Source organism: Oryza glaberrima, chromosome 5 (genome assembly GCF_000147395.1).
Source record: "Oryza glaberrima chromosome 5, OglaRS2, whole genome shotgun sequence".
Taxonomy (NCBI): domain Eukaryota; kingdom Viridiplantae; phylum Streptophyta; class Magnoliopsida; order Poales; family Poaceae; genus Oryza; species Oryza glaberrima.
The window spans coordinates 8,781,996-8,792,955 of record NC_068330.1 but is presented as its reverse complement, the minus strand read 5'-3'; the positions used below and the strand labels follow the sequence as shown (position 1 = coordinate 8,792,955).

At 45.3% G+C, this 10,960-nt stretch overlaps 1 long non-coding RNA gene across 2 annotated transcripts; it reads left to right on the top strand.

Moving 5' to 3' along the window:
- The first annotated feature begins 635 nt into the window (after positions 1-635).
- On the top strand, positions 636-3,486 carry LOC127772873 (uncharacterized). 2 transcript variants are annotated; one of them, XR_008017477.1, is made up of 3 exons: positions 636-1,804; positions 2,493-2,559; positions 3,229-3,486. It is a non-coding gene; the product is annotated as an uncharacterized LOC127772873 (long non-coding RNA). The 2 variants fall into 2 exon arrangements; XR_008017478.1 differs by having other exon boundaries at positions 636-2,347.
- Positions 3,487-10,960: the final 7,474 nt, after the last annotated feature.

Below are 10,960 nucleotides of genomic sequence, written 5' to 3'. Positions count from 1 at the left end.
AATCTCTCTAAACCATGTAGGCTCGATGAGAAGCTGAGGCAATGGGACATGATGTCAGTGATTCTGCAAAGAAGTTCTACAACTTTCTGTTAATAGCATGAAGCCGCTAACTCACGAGGATTGTTTGATCTTGCTAGTGGGCTCGATTTGACCGCCACTTAGCCTAGGACAACTAATCCTTCCTTCGTCTTTGGATCGGCAAGACAACCCAAATTCATTCAGGAAATGTGGAGAAAACCATTATGTTGAACTATTAAGATCCATTATGTTGCTCTAAAATTATTAAAGTATAAAAATCTTACTCTATAATTATCCTATTAGAAGTTTAAAAATTTTCATTCTAAATTTTATTGGAGTGAAATTATATTTTATCCATGAGAAGTATATGTTTCAGTGATATAATAATAAATCAACTGCACGTTACAAACAAATAAAAAAAACGAATCAGGGTTAATGAAACCAAATATTTCCCTCCAAATTCCCAATTTCCGGTGGTGGGCGGGAATACAAATCCCCCATCTTTCTAGGGCAGCAGTAACCATCCCTCGCGTGAGCCGTCCGATCCGTCGGTCACAGACAACCAAAGCCGTCCGTGCCACCATCACCTCCCCAAATCCAGTCCCCACTCTCGCACAGTCGCACTCGCACCCTAATCCCTCTCAGCCTCTCCCACGCGCCGCCGCCGCCGCCGCCTTGGCTCCTCCGCGCGGTAGGCTGCAACCTGCAGCTCGTCGACGCCGGCTTTGATTCCGATCGTCTCACCCTCTCCTCTCCTCGCCGCACCAGATCCGCATCGGCATCGTTGGCTAGGCATGGAGAATGGGGAGGGAGGAATTGTACTCGTGCCTGTCGGTGCCTCGGGGTGGAGTAGGATTAATCAGAGTTGGGGGGTGCTCCTCGTATCGTTGTCGGCTACTCGGCCCTCTGACTTTAGCAGTTGAAGGTGCTGCCGGCGGCGAGGTGGTCGAAACCTCCTCGGCGGTCAATGCACCCCTCCACCACGCCCAGAGATGCGCATCTCTACCGTGAGGGTGGAGGGCACGCCAGCTGAGGAGACAGGGACGGCGACCGCAACGGCCATCCTGGTGGAGGTGGTAGTGTACGAAGGAGCCGTGCAGCACCATATCCTCACTGTCCCTGCAGTTCCCCACACGAGCCTGTTGCCTCTATTGCTGTCCTGCGACGCCAAGACATGAAAAGAGGCGCCGACACCCTGCGATGGCTACTTCTCCGTCTGAGTCTGCAACCTGCCTCTTGCTCCACTTTGGTACCACCACCACCACATTCCCATGGCCAGTGCTGGCCTCTCATCCTCCCTACCTGCCACTGCTGCTAGAGTGCTCGGTAAGTGCTTCCTAAATATACCGACGACGGGTGCTCATTGCCAAATCTTCAGCACTAAATATTATTAGGTTGGTAGAGTAATAATCTCCTTTCAGCACTTATCTTTCAGATCTGTGTGTACTGCATGGCATTATTTTTCCTAGGTGAGAAGTGATATTAAACTTATCTAAAGCCATCGAGCAACAAACTTATACCACTTCCTAATTTTGTCCAGCTGTTCATATGTCACACTCTTTATATCTGAAGCTGTTTTTGTAAAGGCAGTGTTCTATGATTATAGAAGTAACTATTTATTCATTTTCTGGTATATGTATGACTCCATGTTAGCTTGACCAACAATAAAATGGATTTACACTTATGAATATTTTCACTGTATTCTTTTTCTTGATAGGAGCGCAATCAACAATAGAACCGTGTTGAATGTACCAGACAATGGTATGGCCATGCAGGTCCCATGAATGTAAGCTACCATCATTTTGTTCAGTCTAGTCCAAAGACGTATGATCATTTAATATAGGTCTTTAACTTTTCTTGTGGACTTATCTAGCTTCCTTCACATTGCTGGACTATTCTTGTTGGAAACAAACAACCATTGTAAGGAGTAACTAACAAATCCTTGTATAGTTTTGTGCAAAAGATTAAATTACTACCCCTCTTTCATGCATTTATATATGTGTATCGCAAATAGTCGAGCATTATATCAACTAGTGACCCATTGCCACAGGTCTGATGAGTAATCTAATTAATGATCTTGGCCAGGTCAATTATTCCATTGGGTTGTATCTGAGTCCTGCAAGTTTTTTCCTCCACTTGGCATTTTTTACTTGGTAATATAGTCTGACAAAGCTCATTTTGTTAGCTCCATATGCAAGCTCTTGTTTCCTTCTTTGTAAAATATAAATTCATGTTTTCTGTATATAAGTACTACTATGTAGTTCAAAATTGGAGACATGATGAGGTGGACCATCATTGTTTATGCCCCTGCTATGCCAAATGCCACTAGGTTAGATGTTCCCAAGATGTTGCATACTTCATTTTTAGAAGGATCATGTAATAAATAATAGTACATGAAGATTGCATTCTCCTAGCTCTGGAGCTTTTGAAATAAAGGATTTGTGTTCCTAAATCAGACCTCATCATTTCTGCAGATATTCTTTTTGCTACCAGCTAGAGGGATCTGATGTACACCAGTTCCATCAGATACTCACCTGCGCTGTAAGCTCTCACACCTGATTCTCAGCAAGAAGATGGATCTATATTAATCCATTTTTACCATGTCTGCATTTGTGGTTCAAGTTTTTAGTTATGATATGGTGCTGCCATTTTGCCAACAATAGTGAATCCGAATAACAGTGAAGTAAAATACTACCAAATTTTGCCACTTCATATGCTAGTTAATTCTTTTGATCTGGCTACATGATATCCAATTTTTTTATGAACCCCTTGTGGATTCTAAGATAAGTTTTTGATAGATGAATGGCAATTGTTTCAACTGGGATGATAAATCACTATTTTGTTCCTGAATCTTGATTGAGCATTATATACTAGTAATCAGGATGTTCTGTCAAATAAAAGCTGCATAATCATTTATTTGGATTTGGTTGTAATGCCTGGGCAATTGGCAAATCAGTCACGTGGGCGCATACTGCTTCATCATGCGCCATCAACAATTCCACTGACACTATGCCTAAATTTTAACAAGCCTACATAATCTTGAATAAAAGATGTACAAGTTCAGATTACTTTGTTTTCAATGCGCATACATCATTCATATTATTTTGCTAGTGCTATTCTACATAAGTGTCATCACTTTGTTTTAGTACAACACATGAAAGTGTCACCACTTTTGTATGTGAAATTGATCTCTCTTTTATGCAATCTCAGGTTCAGGTTTTCCTAGTCAATTGGCTTATTTGCTATGTTATGAGGAGTGGTCAAACTGCCTATGGTGCCGTTCATATGATGTTTTCTTCTGTTTGCAAGAGTTCCTGGTTGCCCAAGCTTGTTGGTAGAGGAAGTAATGCTCAAATTCATCTCAATTGTAGCTGTTTCTGAGATTGGTATTTCAATTGTTCCATATTAGATTGTCATCAAATTGATTAACTGAACATGGATGTCAATGCATTTCAATCCATTCTTCTGTGTTGATGTGTGATTTGGATGCTGCTGTTCTGGTGCAAATAATAAATGAATAAGCAAATATTGCACTATCAATACTGTAAATAATGCCAGAGTCGGGAACATTACAGAGTATCAAATGAACGTATGGTTTTATAGGCACTCCGCAAATACTGAGACTTATCGTGTGTTACATGCTATGCACCCGGTAACAGAAAATTGTTTGCTGGGTGTTCCAGGCGTACGCACGCTCCGTAAATTAAGGCTTCCCGTGTTTTTAGACGCACTACGCAATCGCCGCCGTTTCTTTTCCGCTACCATTCTCCGTTACCTGTTGCCGTTCAGATCTCTGTGGAACGGCTCGGTCAGGTTGTTGCTGAGTTCCTCAATTCACTCGGTAACCAAATAGTTTGTTACGGAGCGTTTGGTTCCAATACACCCAGCATTCATGCACGGGAAGGAGGAATCACTCCCGGGTAATGATTCCGGAGTGAGGTACACGGCAACAGTGATTACCGGGTGTTTTTCCATTGTTGCCGGGTGTTTTTAGCACTAGGGAGCTTCTCCCTCTCCAGTAGTGGAGCTCTTGTTTGGCTAAAAATCTGATGAGGGGCTCTCTCCAGTCGGCTTCAATCGTGCTTACTTCTTGAGTGTCCGTGGTCTCGATTATTTCTTTCCTTGGTACGGTTGGCTCATAAAGATGTTCAACAAACACGTCGGAAGGAGTTGCTTCTCGTTTTGAACAAAAATTAGCCAGTCTATCGGCTGCCTCATTATTATGTCGAAGGACGTGGGTTAGCTCAAGGCCATCGAATTTATCTTCTAACTTGCATACCTCCTGACGATAAGCGGTCATGTTATCATCAAAGCAGGACCACTCTTTCATGACTTGATTAACAACCAACTGAGAATCTCCACGAACTATAAGACGCCGAATTCCTACGGAAATCGCAATCCTTAATCCATGAAGAAGCGCCTCATATTCCGCCACGTTGTGAGACGCAGAAAAATGTATCCACAATACGTAGCTTAGTCTCTCTCCAGTCGGGGAAATTAGAACAACCCCCGCTCCAGTGCCTGATAGCCTCTTTGACCCATCAAAATGCATTGTCCAGTACTTCATCTTCTCCGTAGACGTGTCTTCTTGGCATACGGTCCACTCGGCGACGAAGTCAGCTAAAGCTTGGAACTTGATCGAAGTTCGCGGCTTGAAGGATAGATCCAAAGACATCAACTCTAAGGCCCACTTTGCAATCCGCCCATTTGCTTCGCGATTGTGAAGTATATCCCCAAGTGGAAACGATGTAACCACCGTAACCGAGTGACCTTGAAAATAGTGAGATAATTTCCTAACAGTAATTAAAACACCACATAGCAACTTTTGAACCTGAGGATATCTTGTCTTGGAGTCGGCCAAAACCTCGCTGACGAAATAGATTGGTCGTTGGACTTTTTGAACATGGCCTTCTTCCTCACGCTCGATAACCAGGACCGTGCTCACAACCTAGGAAGTTGCCGACACGTATAACAACAGCGGCTCTTGCGGATGTGGCGAAGCTAAGACTGGTGGAGTAGTGAGAAGTTTCTTGAAGTCTTCAAAGGCTTTTTGTGCTTCAGGTCCCCACTGGAAATTATCAGTTTTCTTTAGCAGCTTGAAAAAAGGCATCCCCCGCTCGCCGAGTCGTGAGACGAACCGGCTAAGCGCCACCATGCAACCAGTTAACTTTTGAACATCTTTCTGGGAGCTCGGCGGTTTCATGTTGAGGATTTTCTCCGGGTTGGCTTGTATGCCTCTATAGGACACCATAAAGCCAATCTGCTTCCCTGACGGTACTCCGAAGATGCACTTTTCAGGGTTTAATTTCATCTTGAAAGCACGGATGCTCGCAAAGGTCTCTTGTACATCTGTAATCAAATCATCCTTCTGCTTGGTCTTGACGACTACATCATCAACATAAGCTTCAACGTTGCGACCAATCTGAGTTGAAAAACATCTTCTTGAACACTTCCGGCGCACTCGCGAACCTTCGCAACGACGGAAACGACAAGCTAAAACGCAAAACGAGGAAAACACTAAGAAACTCCAAATAAACAATACATATAAAGTAAACAAACATGTAGATCATAATTTTAGATGAATTATGAGACTTGAACGGCCTCATTCTGACTTCATATGAATTTATTATGAATTTTACTAGATTTAATCTAATTAAAGCCCATTTAAAAAAATTAAATAAATTTAATTCAATTTATGAATAATTTTAATATGTAGATCTTTATTTTATACAACTTTTGCAACTTGAACCACATTAAACCGAGTTACAATGAATTAGATATGAATTTTTAAAGATTAAACTGGATTAAAGCATTTATATGGATTTTAATTGAATTACGACGCAATAATGAATTATTTTTGAAAAGGAAAAGGGATTTATTGCGTCAGCATCTAGGGTTCACGGAGGACCGAGTGCATGGCGACGGTTCACGAAAACGGACGGCCGAGATTCATCCATCCAAAACAGACGGCCAAGATCCATCGGTCCACGACCGGACCACGGCGGACGGCAACGATGACGTCGGCGATGACGTCATCACCGGTGACGGCTCGGCCTCGCGTGCTCGCCGGTGAACGACGGCGCGGCGGCGCAAACGGAGGACACCTACGCGTAGCGGACGGCACGGCGAACTCACCGGTGACCAAAACGACGGCGGAAGATCAACGGACAACGACGGCGACGAGGAAGAGCGGCGGCGACGATCGGGTCAACGGCGGCGACGGTGCTCCGGCGGCTGACAGCAACGGCGAAAGGGCGGACGAGGACGGCGATACGACGGCGACCACGGCGGTGACCTCCCCAAGCAATGACGACGACTGGAGCGACGGCGGCGCACGGCTGGAGCGGCGGCGGCGACGGCGGCGCGAGGCGGCACGGCGCTAGAGCTCTACTGGCGACGAGAGGCTAAGGCGAGGGTGGCGGTGGGTAGAGGGGAGCTTGGGGGTCAATTTATAGGGGCTAGGGAGCGGCGGCGAAGGCCCACGGCGACCGGCGACGGGAAGGAAGGTTTAGGGTTCGGAGGAGACAAATCGATCCGAATCGAACTCAAATCCGGCGATTTCCAAAGCGATTTAGACGATGTTTCCAAAAGGGAAAAGGTAGAGTGGATCACGGGGATCCTTTCTCCTCAATCAATTTCACCGGAAACGGAAAGGGACGGCCGGATTTGGAATGGCGGCAGCGGCGCAGCTCGGCTAGGGTTTCGGCGAGAGGAAGACGACGACTGACGGGTGGGACCCACCTGTCAGCGGCGGTTGCACGCACGGGGCGGGCGGCTCGGCTTGGGCCGACTTGAGCCGAGGGAGAGAGAGAGAGCGGTTTGGGCCGGCTTTCGGCCCAAAACCAAAAGGGACTTTTAAAAACCTTTTTCCATTTAAATTATTCATGAAATGCAATTCCATTTATTAAAAATACTTCCTTGGCTCAAATAAACCCCAGAAAAATCTAGGAACTATAGAATCAAGTAAAGTATTTAATAAAATTTTATCTAGCCCACTTTTATATTGGAATTTAACAAATTAAAATTAGATCTTCTCTTCTAGGCTTTTAAGATCATTTCTAATAATTCCCTTTTAGACAACAATTTATAAATTAAGGATTTTTAAACAAGAAAAGCACTTAACATAATTATAATTAGATCATTAATGATTAAATAATTACTGAACTGTTCTTTGTATCATTTAGGAATTGAGCTCTGAAAAATCCGAGAAAATTTCAGAGAGTATAATTAATCATGGAGAATTTAATAAAAATTAAATCCAACCATGATTTATATTTAGGAAATTTTATTTCCCACATTTAAGTTCACTTGTTAATTAAAGAACATTTAATATAAATTCTATTTATAATTTATTAGATAACTTATAAATCCTGAAACAAAATTCAGGCTGTGACAGTTTACTGGAACCGAAGCGGTGATTATGGTCTTGGTTTGGTTCAAGATGTTGACGACGTGATTGGCCTGATTGAGTGCGTCTTCCTTGAGGAGGGTCTCGAGAAGAGTGATCGGTGCAGCCGTGTTCTGCTAGGGGGTGCGAAAAACCGCCGTCCCCTCGACGTCTTGTTGCCCGATGAGCTCTTGTGCTTGTCGCTCGGCCTCCAAGGCGCGCTGTCGCCGGTCCTCAGCCTCCATTGCAGCCCGTTCGCGCTCCTGTTGCTCACGCTGCAGTCGTTCTCGCTCTTGTGCTTAGCGTTCCTCCTCCAGTCGGCGACGTTCGGCTTCTTGTCGCACGCGCTGTTCTTCTGCTTCTTGGGCTTGGCGCTGTTCTTTTGTCTCGTTGTCGGCCATGAAAATGCCGAAGTAGAGAGGTGTGTAGTTATCTTCGTAGCCTTCATCGAAGTCGTCGAGGTTGCGGTGGTCATAGCGGTAGCCGAAGTCGTCGTACTCTACGATCTCCGTCGGTCGAGAGTCGACACCGGGGGAGCTGAGGTAGCCGTCCAATTGTTCCGTCGAAACCGTGCCGAGAGGCTGGAGTATGACGCCGACTTCCCTAGAGCTAGACTGGATCGGGGCCGAGGCCGGGTCCCGCCTAGGCCTACGGGGAGAAGACGCCCTTATGGTGAAGATGGCAGCCAAGTCATCGGGAGTTTCATCAGGATTGGAGGATAGGCGCCATCGTCTTGATCGGGTCATGTTGGAGTAGATTGGATCTCGTCCGAGTGGTTTGGGGCCGGCTCGGTTGTGATGATCCTGGAGTAGATCTCGGCCGACTTCGGGATACCGAACGGGACGGAGACCTGGCCTCTCCCTGGCTGTTTCGGATCTGAGCCGAGGAGAGAAATCTTGCCGAAGTCGTTGGTGACGAAGTCGAGGCTGCCAAACCGGAACGCCTGCCCGGGAGGGAAGACGAAGTCGTCGATGCCGGAGATGAAACCCATCGCACTAATCGGCGAAGAACTTGACGCTACCCCTACCTGGCGCGCCAACTGTCGAAACGAGATTTCGGCAATACTAAAAGGGGGTGGCTATCAAGCTGGAAAAGTGGATGGGTTGAGAGACAAGGAATTTTTATACAGGTTCATGCCTCCTTAATAAGAAGTAATACCCTACTCCTGTCCGGTGATTGATCCGCCAAGTATGTTATTGACCGTATGATCTGGGAGAAAATCGTGCCCTTAGAGGCACCCGGACCCCTCCTTATATAGGGGAGGGGTTCGTATTACAAAGTACAATCCATATCCCTAACGGAATAGGTAGTTACAGATAAGTTACAATCGTAACCGACTAGGATCCCGGATATTTCCTTGATATACAAGTTTGAAATTTAATCGAGTCCCTTTAAAAGATATTCTATCTACAGATGGCACCCCATATCCAGTCAGACTATACATGCCGTATGGGTATGGGGTATCCATAATCTCTATACATACCTCAAGATATGGAGCTCATTGTACTGAAAAAGGCAATTTGATATTGGCTGTATAGGGGCAGAGATTTGCAGTCCATACTGACTACTGAAACTTAGAGTGCCTCTAGAATTCCGCAGCAATGTTGGGTGAGTAAATTGTAGGGCATGGCTACCAGAATGAAGATGTTGACATACTGTCCCAGCACTATTTCGAACAGGTCCAACGCCATGTCATCCAATGTGTACATAGTACTATACACATGCAAAAAGAGGGCCTAAGGCACCACGGGCATCTTTTATGGAAGTATTCTCCCTACATGTCACACTCTCAGAATCGCTTAATTTAATAATTCATTCTTTAATGCATTTTTTAGAAATTATTTTAAAAACCTACAAGATAAACCCTAATAAAAACTAGCAAAATCGCACATAAAATTGAGATAGATACAATTTTATTAAATACTTTGCTTGTTTATCTATTTCCTGGATTTTTATGTGAATTATTTGAGTAAGGGAAGTATTTTTATTAAATGAAATAGCATTTCACGAATTATTTTAATTAGGAAAATTTTTAAAATCCTATCCTAATCTGTTGGGCCCTTTTCCGGCCCAACTCTTCCCCTCGCGCGCGCGAGCCGCGCGGCCCTGCCGGCCCAGGCCAAGCCGCCCCTCCCCCTCTCACTAAGCCGCCGACATCTGGGGCCCACATGTCGGGGCCATCCCCTACCTCCGGCCAGTCAAGCCGAGCCCGACCACCACCACCTCCCCACCAAATCCGCCGCTGGCCGTCGCTCCCGAGTTCGATTGGATGAGGGAAATTTATCCCCTCATCGTCCTCTTCCTTTTCCCCTAAGAATCGGAGCCGAATTTCGTGTAGTTTATCCAAATCGAATTCGAATTCGAGTTTATCTCTCCACCTAACCCTATAGTTTTACGGCTTTGATTCCTCTCGGTGTGGGATCGATCTCGAGCTTCCGTGCCTATGTAAATGATCCCCTTGTCGTCCTCTACCATTGCCCTGAAGCCACGTCCTCCGCCGTGGTCCGTAGCACAGCCGCCGCGTCCGTCCTAGTGGTCGCCGCAAGCCTAGCCGCCCCACGCCACCGTTGTGGTCGCCGCCGCCGCTCACTATTGTCGCCATCGGGTTCGCCGAGTGGAGCCGCACCCCGTCCGCTCCTCCGTTGCCGTCGAGACCCGCCGGAATCCCGCCGTCGACGCCGCCCAGAGCCGCGCCGCCGTTGGAGCTCACCGCCGGCCGCCGTTCGTCGTCGTCCGTCGTTGTTCTGAGCACCGGTGAGTTCACCTCGTCGTCCTCTCCACGATGGTGCCCTTGGATAGCCCGGCCGAGCCCTGTAGCACCGGTGATCTCGTGGTCCCGTGCAGTGCCGACGATGACGTCATGCTGACGTAAGAAAAGCCCTTTTCCTTCTTCAAAATAAATCTTTATTGCGTCGTAAATCATAATAGTTTTCTGTATTAGGTTAAAAGCAAATTAATCTTAGAAAATTCATAACTAAATCATCGTAACTTGGAATGTTTTCTTTTACTGGGAAAACTACTAGAGCATTGCCTAGTAGTATATTTTCATTACATAGAGCAAATATGTACAAAAGTTATAGGGAAACACAAAAGATTACAAAGTTTGTAACCAGTCAAAAACTAATTGCTTTAAAGGATCCTTCATTTTGCAGATATATTGAAGAATTTTGTTCTTGAAATGGTTTCTCCATGATTGAAAAGTGGGGGAAATATTCTGAAAAATAAACCCATTTCTCTGCTTCCAGATGTGCCAAGAGACAATGAAGAAAATTTTCAAGAAACCCTTTCTGGCAAAATTCAGCCTTACTAAGACATTCATTTGAAAGAACTCATGTGTTGATTCCATGTGATTCCCAGATGTTACCAACATCTTACACTGAACGGGCAGGTGAATAAGAGATGTAGCCTGGTTTCTCTGTGTCCCCCACAACCAACGCAACATAAATCTTAGAGTATGTTTTAAGTTTCCTACTTTCATCATCTTTTAATGTTGTGAAGTTAAAGTGATCTAGAGGCCATACGAATTTTATATGATTGATCTAAGCAATAAATCCA